The sequence below is a fragment of the Pinus tabuliformis genome, chromosome 2_2 (assembly GCF_031772625.1).
Source record: "Pinus tabuliformis cultivar Carrire ecotype Pingquan chromosome 2_2, CPIR1, whole genome shotgun sequence".
NCBI classification, from domain to species: domain Eukaryota; kingdom Viridiplantae; phylum Streptophyta; class Pinopsida; order Pinales; family Pinaceae; genus Pinus; species Pinus tabuliformis.
This window is the reverse complement of record NC_142300.1, coordinates 784,814,357-784,829,532: the sequence shown is the minus strand read 5'-3', so window position 1 is coordinate 784,829,532 and position 15,176 is coordinate 784,814,357. Positions and strand designations below refer to the sequence as shown.

At 37.9% G+C, this 15,176-nt stretch overlaps 1 long non-coding RNA gene across 1 annotated transcript in view; it reads right to left on the bottom strand.

The window, feature by feature from the left end:
* LOC149195040 (uncharacterized) overlaps positions 1-14,898 on the bottom strand; it is a 125,332-nt gene extending 110,434 nt beyond the window's left edge. The window contains exon 1 of the long non-coding RNA XR_016255134.1: positions 14,835-14,898. This is a non-coding gene — a long non-coding RNA (uncharacterized LOC149195040). The remainder of the gene's footprint in view (positions 1-14,834) is intronic.
* Between the last annotated feature and the right edge of the window lie 278 nt (positions 14,899-15,176).

The following is a 15,176-nucleotide window of genomic DNA, read 5'->3' as shown; positions in this document are numbered from 1 at the left end:
TATAGAAGTGGGACGATTTCTGGGATTTGTAGTTTCAAAAGCCGGCATCCGTGTCGATCCCTCAAAGGTAGAAGCTATCATCAAGTTGCCTCCTCCTTCGAGTCTTCGCCAACTCCAAAGTTTGCAGGGGAAAGCAAACTTTTTACGCCGATTCATTCCTAACTACGCCGAGATTACAAAGGGTTTTACTTGGTTGTTGAAACAAAACGCTCAATTCTCTTGGGATGAGATAGCTCAGAAATCTTTCGATGCGCTTAAGCACGCGTTGACCCATGCACCGTTGCTGCATCCTCCCAACTACAACCAGGATTACTTTTTGTATATCGCCGCTGCTCATTCCACCATTGGAATGGTCTTAGTACAGGAAGACGAATTCGGAATGGAACATGTGATATATTACCTTAGTCGGACGTTAAATCCCACTGAGCTCAAATATTCACATGTGGAGAAATTGGCCTTGGTAGCCGTTCAAGCTGTCCAACGTTTTTGTCACTACATTCTTCTCCGTAAAACTACAGTCATTTCGGATTGCAACCCTATGATCTACATTTTGACTAAACAATTGCTAGGGGGCAAGTACTCCAAATGGATTGTTATCCTGCAGGAGTTCGACTTGGAATTTGAAAAATCTAAGTCTAAGAAATCTTTAGTTTTCGCCGAGTTAATGTGTGATTTCCCGCGTGCTGACACGGAAACTGTGGCAGAGGAACCCATTGCGGACGAATCTTTGTTTCTCATCAACACTTTAGATCCGTGGTATGGGGATATAATCGTCTATCTCCAAACCCAATCCTTTCGGCCTGAAGCTTCAAAGTCGGAACGTCGGAAAATTCGATTCCAGTCCCAACAGTACAAAATTATTGGAGATACTCTTTATCGCCGTGGGGTAGACTTGGTTTTCCGACGTTGCTTAACTCACAAAGAGGCAGAAAGGGTTCTGAATGACTGTCACTCTGGAGCGTGTGGTGGTCATATGTCTGGGTATGCCACAGCTCAGAAGGTGTTGCGTGCTGGCTACTTCTGGCCGTCCATGTTTAAAGATTGTATTATCGCAGTCCGAAAATGCCACAACTGTCAAGTATTTGATCGCAAGATGCGCGCACCACCTGCTCCTCTCCACCCTATAATTGCCGTTGGTCCTTTTGCCAAATGGGGTATCGATTTTATTACATGTAACCCTCACTCGGCCGGGGGGCATGCGTATATCATCCTTGCGATTGATTATTTTACTAAGTGGGCCGAGGCGATGCCTACATTCGAGGCAGACGGCAAGACAGCTGCAATTTTCGTATTCAATCACATTATTGCTAGGTTTGGTGTCCCACAAGCGATAATCACTGACCATGGGCGCCATTTTCGAAACATTATGATGACAGAACTTACAGGCCAGCTTGGTTTGTGTCATGATAGCTCAACTCCTTATTATCCAGAAGCCAACGGTTTGGTTGAGTCCATCAACAAAGTTTTAGTTATCATGATCCAACGAATCATTGGTATTCATCGGTCGAATTGGCACAACATGTTATTTTCAGCGCTTTGGGCGTACCGAACCTCAGTGAAAACATCAACAGGGTTCACTCCTTTCCACCTAGTTTATGGTTTGGAAGCTGTGCTGCCCATTGAATGCGAAATCCCGTCACTTCAAATGGCTGTCGAATTACTTCCAGCTACTTCCGAAGAGGAGAAGCATTTATTATACTTAGCTCAATTAGATGAGACTCGACGTGACGCTGCATTGGCAATCGAGACTCACGCAAAACGAATGAAAGCTCAATATGATCGAAATGTGACCCCTCGGAATTTTTCGGAAGGAGACCTAGTGCTATTATATGATCAAGCTAACGATAAATTAGGTGCTGGAAAATTCGTTCCTATGTGGCATGGGCCCTACATTGTCAAGCGCAAGCTAGCAAAAGGGGCCTATGAGCTGGTAGATTTTGACGGGGACTCTTTGGGTAAACCCAGAAATGGACTTTACCTAAAGAGGTATTATGCTTAAATGATGGGTATGGAGATTTTAGTTAGGTTAGGTTTTTCTTTCTAGCTGGTGTGTTTGTTAGTATAGACAGTGTGCTTAGCTTAGAAAGTGTGTTTTTCGTCGTTATTCTGGCTTATCTTGGTTTTACTCTTGATATTGCAGATGTCGACGCCTCTCCAAACGTACATTGGATTCGCTGATGGTGTTTGTCGTAGTACACGGAATATCTCTTCCGCAGCCTGGGTTATCTATTCGCCCTCTGACGAGTTAGTTTCTATGCATGGGATGAGCCTCGGTCAAACAACAAACAACATTGCAGAATACAGTGCAGTGATTGAATTATTATCCGAATCTATTTCATTTGGGATTCGGAGTTTGATAGTGAGGTTAGATTCTGAACTCGTTGTATTACAGCTTAATAGAGTCTATGCCATTAGAAATCCATTGTTATTAAGGTTGTTTTTGAGAGTACGTCTCTTGGAACGTGAATTTGATTACATTGAATATCAGCATATTCCAAGGTCTTTAAATACATTAGCAGATGCAATTTCTTCTCGGATGTTAAATAGACATTTGCAATAATCATACATGTAAATTTACAAACATTTCATCACACATGTTTAACAAAATAAGCCGGTAACAATGATATATATATAGATAGGAGTGTGTCAAAAAATACATCGTCTTCGATCATAGGTTGAAAAACACCTTATGATCGGAAAAAATGATAAGTACAAAAAACCAAAATGTCACATGTGTCTACAAAAAGTGACCATCCAATCACTGGTGATGCTCTCTATACGACACCACTGCACGGGCTACCCTACACAAGAACCTCCTAAAAGGTCCTGGGACTGCGACTACATAGCGTTGAAGCCTGATAGGAATATCGTCTATAGTAGTCTCTGGTATGTCCGCCGTAAGACGCTCTAGGTCTTGTTCCAACTCAGCTAAGGTCTCTGCGGCCGCGTCCTGTGGGGCCAGTGCCGGTGCAACTGGTACTCTCCTCTCGAAAGGCCGGAGATTGGCTGGACGCTGTGGGCCTACATCTGCATTTTGAAAATTGTCACTGTCAGTTTTGAGACGATATAAAAACAAAAAAATAGGTAATTTAAAAAAACTTGTGAAAAATGAAGTACCTGTGTCATCCCACTGTTCTCCCGGTGGAAGAATCATGTCCGAATCTCCACAAAAATCCACTCCGGCATAAGGAAAATCCTGGATCGCAAAGACCTGGTCCTCTAACCAGTGAAAGTAACCCGCAGGAAATCGGACAATCCCCACTCCCTCATCAGGATGACAGGCCATCACCACAACCCATCGCATCAACTTAGGCTCCCGAGGAGGCCCAACCTCAACAGTGAGATGTTGCGGGATCAGCATCGGAACTCTCTCTAGAGCAAAACTCACAACTAAAGGTCCATAACCAAAAGTCTTTAGTTGCCCTTTTTTGCCCTAGTCAGTTGGCCCTTTAAATTGGCCAACACAGCATCGCACCAGTTGAAAATGGTGCCTCGGTAGCAATCAATCGCCATCCGCATCTGGGATCCAGTGGCAATGTGCAAAGCGGTAGCCCCGCAAAGTCTGGTAACTGTAAAGGCAATTACCATAAGTTCAGGTCGGGATATCTTTTTGATTTCTATCCCCTTCTCCTGGTTCTGATTATTGCACCACTCTAGTCGGAGACTAGCAATGGACTGGCCACCCGGCCTAGTCCCGGACAGAGTCAATTGTTTGCCCCTCTTGGGAAAACCAGTGAGAAAATATATGTCTGAGGGCTCTATCTCGAGCTGGTGCCCTCCGATGTAAAAGCACTGATCCTGAACGTTCCAACTTTCAACCAGCCACTCTAAGAATCGCACCTGGGCCCTCATGCCAGGTATGGCCCAGTATTTGTAAAGACCGCATGCCTTCAAAGAATCAATGGAAGGTTGATGATTAATCGCGGCCAAATCGACATCTTCGTGTTCTCTTTCGCGCCAATCAAGCATGGTGGGCAATCTACACACCAGAAAACATCTATTAGAATTCACTAAATCAAAAATTGATGGTCCAATTTGGAGATTTGGGGGTTTGAATTTGCTTTGCGCAGAGTACGCACCCCGCCTTCAGAGACAGAGCGTATGTATGCAGGTTCTCTGAAGGCAGGTTGCGTACACCTGCCATTTTCCCAATTGAGAAAATGTTGGGGTACGCAGGTCACCCTTGGAGCACCTGCGTACCCCGAAAGGCGGACCTTGAAACCCCAAAAGCCCCAAAAAATCAAACTAGGGCCTAAAATGAAATTCTAAACGGATGAAAACAAAGAGGAGGATGTTGTGAAATACCTGAAAGAGACGGCGCTCGATTCCGACGGTCGGATTCTCCGCAAAGTCCACGGGAAGTTTCTTGCCAAAAGCCCTTTTCTCTCCCTCAATAGTAAAATGGTAAAAATGAAATGGTAAAAGCCCTTTTTATAGGTTTTTTGAGTAAATAAATGTCAAATTTGTTTATTTTCCACCGTGAAAAGGTATTTTTCAAAGTATTTTTATCTATCTTTAAACAGGTATGAGTAATGTGTTGGTTTTTTTGCAGGATAAAAGGATTTTCAGGGAAAATTGTCATTTTTCACATACAAAAACATCAGAGTCATCTTTTAAGCCCTTTTCTGACTCCTAAAACATGAAAAGATTGTCGAGCGTTTCTTTTACACTCGTTAAAACGGAATTAAAATACGGTCCCCTTATAGCCCTTTTCTGACCGTAAAAACAGGAAAAGATTGCCGGATTTTTGTCGTTTCAAATTCGATACTGGAAATAAAACCCTTGATCGCTTTTTACTTTTCAGGTCAAAGACACTAATCATGAAAGTACTCCTTGGTCGCAAGATCAAACGGTTCTCTCAATTATTATTTTATACTTTTTCGGGCTTGGGAGACACAAATTTACGAAAAAGTTCAACCCTGGAGTCTTCTTAAGTTTTTCAGACTCTCTAAAATTGAAAAACGTCGAGTTTCTCCTATACTGGACTCGTTAAAATTTCACAGTAAAGGACCTGTTCGATTACAAACAGGAACGAACCACTCCTTCTTAGGGTTCGAATCAAAACTAAGTTGGACTCATCCGAAGGATGAGCTTATAATCAAGCATATGTTATCCTCCTCAAGCTTGTAAAAAATAAAGAGGTACTTGCTAGAAATGGTGGGGGAAAAGAGAGAAAAATGAGCCTATTTGTTATCCTTTGTCTCAGAAGAAGCCTTATCACCACTCTTGAACACGACACTTTCCATTCACCTGGGTTGGGAAATCCTTTGCCTCACAGTTGATCAAACCACATTAAAAGTCTTCAGCCGGGTATTAACTTTGGTTCAAATGTCACCAAGCCATCTGTTGTGTCGTTATGTGTTCAAGAGGTCACTGCAAATAAACCATTCATCTGCAAAATACCCGTCATTCATCTCGACCATCCCTGAGTCAGTCCTTACAGCTACATTTCTTCGGCTTGATCTATGATTTCGTGTTGTGGGCTTGCCTGCAACGGGTCGCTTTCTATCGACATCAGCACATTATCTAGAAAGATGACCTAGAAATCGTCAGTACCTTGAAATCTGCATGCATCGATGGCAGGTTTCTCGCCTTTGACGATGGTTTACATCATTGACTTTCGATCGAAGGATTCCGTGAAATGTTCGACATCAACTCATTCATTCACATCTCATGGTTTGTACTGGGTACTTTGAGAACCATTGACATCACTGGTGGTCTCTCTCACACTTGTTAACAGTTTACATCATTGACTGGTAATCAAGTGGTTTCTACCATGTTCGACATCAACTCATTTATTCGCATGGATAGAATCGTACTATTTCGAGAAGTAGAAATGAAGACTCTGTATCTAGTTTCAACCATCCAGGCTGCGAGGAGTTTTGTATTCATTGTATAGTAGACCAACTATAAACAGATGGCTGCGTCCATACTGTGTCTACACAAATCTATGATTATGATGTACTACAAAATCATTCCTGTATCAGAGCAGTAGTTTTTGATCTGAGTATGGGAATGCCTACCTCAACGATGATATGATCTTATATATGTATTTTGTGTTGAATACTTGCAGGTTCCGACTGGGCTCTCCACAAGATAATCCTTGAAATGATAAAGTACTTCACCCTTCCTAGATGATATGAAACCCTAATCTACTACAGGCTTCGCACTTTAGGGGGCAATCTGTTACACTAAAATCTGTCACCATGACTATTTGCAGTTAGTATGGCTCCATCAACTGTCATACTATCCTCCTTGGCAAGTCTTATACCTCTGCTCTTCATGTCAAACTCCAAGAAAGAGAGAAAGTCTTTAAAAATCTATATATCTCTGGGTACGCAGTTTCTCTTAGCCTTACCTGCGTGTATGCACCTCAAGTTCACAATACCTGCGTACTTGTACGCTCTGTCTGTAAAAGGGTGGGTGCGTACTCCTGTAAAGGTCAAAAGGCGCAAGTTTCACTTCAAAAAAGTTACTTGTGGTCATTTCTAGAGCATTCTAGAAGCTTGTTTGACGTGTATTGAGCGCCTCCAGATGGTTCATGTATCCCTATGAAAGAGGAACTTATCCCATCAAGAGGGGAGCTATCCCATCCAAAGAGGGGCTTATCCCATTGATGGTGGACCTGATTAACTTCCTCTAGAGCACTATAAATACAGGCATTGGGCCAGAAGGAGGGGAGGTTGAAAGCTGAATATTCCTAAGGGTAGATGCTGCTGGAATTAGGACTCCCTTATAGAGCTTGAGAGGAGAGATTCCCATCCTTTCTTAGCCTTATTTGGAAGTGGGTGAGCTGATCAAAGTAAAGGAAAACTCTTGCTGGACCCTAGGAGGGACCTGCACAACACCAAGGCTCAGGTTGTAATGGTTTCTTTTGTTTCCACTTAATACAAATAAGCTCACTTTTCTCAACAGATTGTTATACATGATTTGTTTCATATACTCCTTGGTCTGTATGATGAATATGTGTTATTTTATAAGTTATTCAGGTGCTATTTAATCTTTTGGCTTGTTAGTGAATGCAGGTTTCAAAGAGAAGGAGGAGCTCATCCGGATCGGCGAGGCTGGACTACTACAAAGCGTTGGACTAAAGGTATGTTATGAACACCTGATTACTTGTATTCTAAATGCATATTTAGAGAAAGGTAGTGTTTACTTGTCTTGTTTGTCACTAGAAAGCCTTAGCTTCTAGGGAGGTCGGTTTTTTCCGCAAAATTGACTCTTTCCGCATGACACTCCTCCTGCAAAGCATAGAGAGTTCAGTCAATTCTTTGAGGAGAAAGGAGTGGTTCCAATGTCCCACTACTGGGGCTAGTGATGTATGATGTAACATTAGGGGAATTTTGAGGTCTAAAATGGGCCTCCTAAGGAAATTATAAAATAATAGTGAAAATAATAAAATAAGATTAGATTACATCATCAAATTTTAGAGGAAAAAAAAAAACTATTTTTTTCAGCTCGTATTTTCAACTTATCTCCCTATGGGTTTACTCAAATTTTGAGTGAAAACACTTGTTGGATGCAAAATTTGATTCTTCATCCAAGGAGTACCCATGCTGCATACTTTTGATGGACCCTACTATATGAAAAATGAGAAATACATGAAAAGCAAGATTGGAATCACATCTTTTCATGTATTTCTCATTTTTCTTGTAGTAGGGTCCATCAAAAGTATGCAACATGGGTACTCCTTGGATGAAGAATTAAAGTTTTCATCCAACGAGTACTCCCACTTGAAATTTGAGTAAAATCTTAGGGAGATAAGTTGAAAATATGAGTTTAACAAGTAGTTTTATTATTTTTTAATCTTTTTACTTTTTTACTGCAAAAATGGTGAATCATCCACCATGGTTGACATAATCATCTTGAATCCTATTGGTTCTTATAAAGTTTATTTTTGTTGTCCATTTTTCTTAGGAGGCTCATTTTAGACCTCAAAATTCCCCTAATGATATGTGTCTTGGAACTTTTTCTTAATACAAAAGCTTTCTTGGGCCAACACTTTTCCATGCATGACTTATGGATGTTTGTAAGACTATTCTGTGAGCATTTATATTTCATGTTTGTTTCACATGTACTAAGATAGTTGAACTGTTTCGGTTGTTTTATTGCTTACCTTGTTGGGAATGTGTTTTTATGGTTGTCATTGTTGTCTCATCCTTGTGGACTAATCCACGAGATACTAGACAGACCTTTCCCTGCTCATTGGTTTTAACGACCATCATATCCACTGTGGACTATTCCGTTGGATGGTAGACAGACCCTTCCATGTTCTTTGGTTTTAACGACTGCCACATCAGTTGTGGATTATTCCGCTGGATGTTGGACAAACTTTCGCGGTTCACGTGTGTCTCTTCTTGGGTGGTACTATTACCTCTCACTTAGAGGCTCACTTTTCTCCCCCTTTTGTAGTAAGAGTACCTAGACACAGTTACATTGCACACTCACCAGGCACACTCACCTTGTTTTTCGGAGGTACCATTACAACACTCTCATGTGCTGAAAGTTAGAGCCGAGGAAAATCTCTACGTATATGGCAACCAGGCCATCATACAGGATGGGACTCCTACACCAAACAGTGTGAGGTCTAATTGGGACCTCATATCGAGGAGATCCCCTGAATGTTGGCGGATCTAATTGGGACCTCATATCGGGGAGATCCCCTAAATGTTACCATTGCTATTGAAGTCATGTATGTCTATAGACAACAACCAGTGATTTATCTCTGATCAATCCTTTTGGACTCGACTAGGGAGCCTACAGAAAATACCTAATTATTCAATTTCCCTGTGGGTATCCTTCCCTCAGTTTCATTCATGCCTCTGACCACCTTTATCGATACAGTCTTGTTTTATGGAGATTTGATCAAGAAAAGGAGTAATGCATATTTATTATAAAGTAAAATACCTAATCATAACATCCTCTTAACTACCTACCCCTCATTATTTAGCGAGTTCTCATTATATTTACTCAATATTATTGTGGTGGAGATACCTTATATAAGAAGAACAAACATAATGGACCTAGTTGACCTTACATTGAATGCACTCTACTATTATTACTCTATTGTGGGTCATTCTAACCCCAATTACCCCTCAAGGGAAGGTCCCAACTAAAAGGCATATTTTTCCTTCTCCTTCCCCTCATCATTCTATTTAAAAAGGAGTGGGAAGGGCTTAGTGGTCTTAGATTCCATGCCCGTCTTCCTCCCAAAAATTACTAAAGTATGAGAAAGATTCCAAGCTCGTCTTCCTCCCAAAAATTACTATAGTATGGGAAAGGGGCAATTATTCTTCTCTTGGTCACTCGAAATATAACAATGTGAGAAATGGCCCATAATCCTTCTCCTCCTCATTAGGAGAATTTTCAGGTAAAATATGAGCCCCAAAATAAAAGAATGTACTAACAAACTTTAAGCTTTAAACAAATCAAGATGATGATGTGATCCCCAAGGTTAAATATGTTGGAGGGAAAAGAATAATTTTTTTTTTAATTGTATTTTCAGCATATTTCATTATAGGTTTTATTCAATTATCAAATGTAGACACTGGTTAGATGTGTAATTTAATTTTGCATCCAACATGTGTCTATACTTGACATTTGAGTAAACCTATAACAAGATAAGTTGAAATTTTAATAAAAAATAGTTTCCTTTCTTTTTCTTTAAAAAATCATCTCTTTTTTATTATTTTAACTATTATTTTATTATTTTCCTTATAAGGCCCATTTGAAACCTCAATATTCCCTTAATGTATCATTCTTCTAATTGTAAAAGTGAAAAAATGGCAGTTCTATTTTTTGTCCTAAAAATACCTGAAAGTATGAGAAGGGGGCCATGCTCCTCTTCCCCCAAAATATTAATAAAGTGTGAGAAAGGATCATTGCTCCTTCTCTTCCTCACTTAAATTACAAAAGTGTGAGAATGGGCCTATGCTCCATATTCACTTCATTTAAATGGTAGAAGAGTGTGAAAGGGCCAGAGCTCCTTATCCTTCTCCTTATCACTCTAATTATGAAAGTGTAAGAAAGGGCTAGTGCTCCTTCTCTCTATACGAAAAATCACTATTGTGTGAGAAGGGACAATATTGCTTCCCCTTCTCCATTAAATGACAGAAGTGAAAGGGTTGATTCTCCTTCTCCTTCTCTTTGTCACTCTAATTACCAAACCATGAGAAAGGGCCATTGCTCCTTCTCCTCCTCCAAATGGTAGAAACATGAGAATTGATTAGTCCTCCTTCTCCTTCTCATCATCACTCTAGCTACAAAGTGTGAGAAAGGGATAATGGTTTGTCTCTTACTAACTCAAATTATAAAAAGTCATAAATTTCCCATGCTCTTTCTTCCTCTTTCAAATGGTATAAATGTGAGAGGGAGTTATTCCTTCTCCTCCTCCTCACTCTATATAAAAAAGTGTGATAAAGGGTGAATTATCCTACTCCCCCTTGATCAAATTATAGAAGTCCAAGAAAGCGCTAGTGCTTGTTCTCCTACTTACTCAAATTACAAAAGTTTGAGAAAGATCCCACGGTCCTCCTTATCCCCACAACTAGATCAAACATCATTTATGTGATTACAACCCTCTAAAAGGGAAACAATCCAAAATTCCAGCCAAGGTGGCCACTTGAAGCTATTTTATTAATTCAAAAGAAATGCTTTTATATAAGATAGTTCCCACAATGTGTTTTAGTTGAGCAAAATTTCCTTTTTATTATTTTAGTTTATAATTAATTAAGCATTAGAAAGATAAAAAGGTTTGTAAATTTATTTTTATATTTTATATTTTTAAAAAGGTGTGTAGGAAAAAAATTGATTCATTTACATCTTTGATAAATTTAAAATTAAAATATATCTAAATACAATTTTTTTAATTACTAAAATTATATCATTGAATAATTTGAAAATATAAGTAAATTAAAATTTTAACATTAATATTGAATAGATTTTATTTTTAAGAATTTCTTTACTATTTTATTCATTAAAAATCATTTTGAAATTCACACATCATTGAGTTTCTCAACTCGCACATGAATTTAATGTAAACCTAAATGCATTTGCAAGTGTAAGAGGAAACCTAAAGTGCCCAACAAGAAAACTAGTTTTATGCGAACCAGATTCCAATGTAGAGTTTGCAGTGAGCTGTAAATATTGTGGTGTAAGATGAAGAAAATGGGGGAGATGGGTTACAAAGAACAAAGATCCTTCCAGCAGAGTGAGGTTGTGGCTTAAGCCTTTTGACACAATAGAATTAGTTGCATTCGCTTATGATAATGCATCACGAAAACTGTGAGGACCATTAGCATTCACCAAATTTGCATATACTCAAACAACAACATCTCCATCTAAGTCTGTTTCTGAATCTTGCATTTCAAAGAGAAAATCATTCAAAGATTGTTTTGTAGACTCTTGTTTAGCTTTTGTACAGGACGTGGGAAAACCATATTCAGTATGTCCACTAACTAACCATTCAATATTTGATGATAATTCTTATGTTAATGAAGAATTTTCACACTTTTTTTGATATGGATAAATGTGGTATCTCACCAAAAGAATTGAATATGGATTGTCTTGATATTTTGGGGGAATAAGATGACATTATGAACTTTTTTTAATATGCTCTATGAATGAAATTGCAAAGTTTGTATCATATAATTATTTTAAGGGATAAGAGTGACAATGATTACATGGCAAAGAAAATTTATTCCTAGGGATGTATTATTTTTAATATATAGTCGAGTGAATTTATTAATTTTAATATACTGTATTGTTGAATTTTGATTATACCATAAGGTTGTGGTTATTAATATATTTGTTAAGTGAGGTAGAGTTTGTTTCTGTGTGAATAATGTTCTTGTATATTTTAGGAGGTTATTATTCTAGTTAGATATGAGAGGTTAACTCTAACAAGTTATCTCTGATTTTTAATATGTACTTGATATATTCTCTTGAGAAGTTGTTAGTGCGCTTCTAAGATAATGTGTCTATCTTAAGGCACACATTGATGTATATATATTAGTACAATTATTTATTGAATAGAGTATGTAAACATAATTTTGGTATATGAATAAAATGTCTACTCTCACATTTCCCCGCATGGTATCAAAACTCATATAGGAAGAGGGGTCCATGATCATGGGCATTTTCCACCTTTCTAATCCTCTCTACATAAAATATCAGTGTAGGCAAGAGTTGAGTGTTTGATAAGTAATGCTATGGTTTTCCCATAGCATTATGCTATGATTGTTTTGTAGCCTTATGATTTTTGTGCCCTCGGTTTGTTCATTGGAGCAAGTTGTTTTCCCATTGTTTCATGATATTAACATTGCATTAACAAAGATGGCTATTTGAGGTTGTATAAGATGTCTAGAGCCTAGGGTAAATCTATTGGTGCACACTCATTGAATGAATGCACTACTAGAGGTTGAAAGAGGAGTCACGATGATTGATAAAGAGGAAACCTACAGTTGGTGAGTTGTGAAGGGTATTGCCTTCTAACTAATGTAGATCCATTTTAAATCGATCAGATATATTAATCAATCAGGGGGATCAAATCTATTGATATGGAATTAAAGGATAAAATAATTTACACGTCAATAAATGTGATCATTCTTAGTGCTTGATATATCCAAGTTAAATATGGACATACATTGGACTAATTGTTTTAAATGCTATATTTAACAACCTCCATACTAGATTGGGTTGTACAACAAGCCTAACTACTCCTACTAGAACAATTTGAGAGATAGACCCTATTGGTTTGTATTTGTGCATGTTTAAGTTGATGGGGCATTGTATGCATTTCTCATTTCTTTCGATGCTTGGAACCACAGGTGTGCTTATTTGCATGCTAGGAAAGTTAGTTGAGGCACAATTACATTGAGTTCCCATAATACATGTAGAATGGATGAAATGTTGATTGATTTTGATCTTGGCGTGATCATATTTCCTGTGTATTCATAGATCTAACAAAAGACAATTTGAGGTCACACCTTCTTGTGATTACTTCTACCAAAATGTTGTCACGATTGTAGTGAAATCAATAGATAGTGGTTGTAGTTTTGAAATTGCTAACTAGGAACTTATCCACTATGTAGATTCCCAACACTATGTTGATCATTTGGATGTTTCAATATACTTTTGGTAATTATTTATCTTTTATTACAATATGACAGATATTTGTTTCACCTATAGGCTTGGTTCGGCCATAAACAAAGTCTCTTACATGTGGTAAGGGTTGTATGGAACATATTTCTTGATTTATTTATTTGACAAAGGATCAGTGCTCCTTGTCCCCTTCACTTGAACTAAAAAAACATGAGAATGGGCCAATGATCATTCTTCTTCCCCTCATCACTCTAATTACGAAAGTTTGAGAAAATACCAATGCCCCTTCTCCTCTAAAAAATTACTAAAGTATGGGAAATGACTTGTTTTTCTTCTCTTTCTTCTAAATATTAATAAAATGTGACAAAAGATCAATGATACTTCTCATCCTTATTCAAATTACAAATGGTAAGAAAGGGAATGTGCTCCTCCTTCTCTTCAATCAAATGACGGAAGCATGATAAAGTGGTATGTGCTTTAGATCTCAAAATGATATCACATACAATATATCTAAGAATAACATATAAATGCTCCATATTTTATGAATATCAAAACCATTAAGATAAGGGAAAGACCTTAAAATTGATCCTTTTATGGAAGGAATCCACTGCTATTCACTTGCTTATTTGAGGGAGCAACCTCCTTTTGAGCTAAACTCCATATACAATATTCTTCATGTGACAACCCCAAGATGACCTCTCTGTTGTTTTGCATATATTATATTAATCTAGTGAGTTGGGTTGTGTTAGGCCTATGTGCCCTTGTGCATGTATTCATGTTAATACACTCATGTTAATACAATTCACCACTACTACAGAACAAGTCAAGCATGAGAGATCAGGGGATATAACTCTACAAAAGGAAAAGGTAATAGGGTGTTCATCATGGTTCCTAAGCCATTAAAATAATATTATTTTCCACAAGTGATTTTATGAACATATCCCAAAATTATGAAGAGATGACCTATGAATATGTCCAAAAAGAAAGCAGGAAGTGGTCTATGTGAGTTCGACACTTGGTGGAAATATTGAATGCATACAAAATTCATGTTCCCATCATTGTATCAAGTTCATTCCATGATCATTTGACCATCATTTCTCTTAGGTACCTTGTTGGTTCATTGTTGGTTCATCCCTAGTTCATTATTGGTCCAATGTTTACTTGTTGCCACTTTATGCTACAAACTTGGGGGTAAGTGAGCCTGGATAGGTACTTAGCCCAATGATCTAGTAACTTATTTTGAAATCCTTGGTGGAATTCTACGACCAATTCTCATTTCTTGTCATGGCTAAGTGTTGGGTGGAATAATTGTTATTTTAATTAAAATCAATAGATCTGACTCTTACATTAATGGTCAATCCAGGTAGGCCTTTTTATTTCAAGTCTATCATGAAAAGTACATGCAAGGACAAATGATGACTAGTGGTAATTAATAACACTTTAGAAAATCCAACACTTTGGATGTTATTCAGAAAGAAATAGTGCTCCTGGAAACCATTCACTCAAGAAAATGTTGAAAAACACATTGAAATGAAATAAAAACATCATCAAACTATAACAGGAATTAAATAATGGTCACACTAATAAAGGGATCGGTCCAGGACCTATGTTGTTACACAATAGAGAGGTTAGAATTTTGTAATCATTAAAGCATGAACAAGATCAATAGTAACAGTAACAACAATCATACATGAATCATAACTAAGAGAAAATAAATCAAAGTGCTACATTACCTTCCTAATTATTGATCCATGTTAACAAGGAGGGCCCTTCCTTCCTAGCAGGCGCTGGTGCACTACACAACACACAAGCTAGTCAACAGAAAAGTATGGTGCCAAGAATGATTGAGATTTACATTAATGAAACATACAAGATTAGAATGTTGGTGCTCTCGCCTTCCGTTCTTTCTATGTGTGTCTATATCTATATCTACTAGCGGGTAGAGAGCACATATTTTTATAATTTTAGATTACAAATAAAAATATCATCATGAGAATATCTCAATTCTCGTGTGATCTAAATTGAGAATACATATTAACAAATTGATAACAATTTCCATGGTTGGGACAAATTTG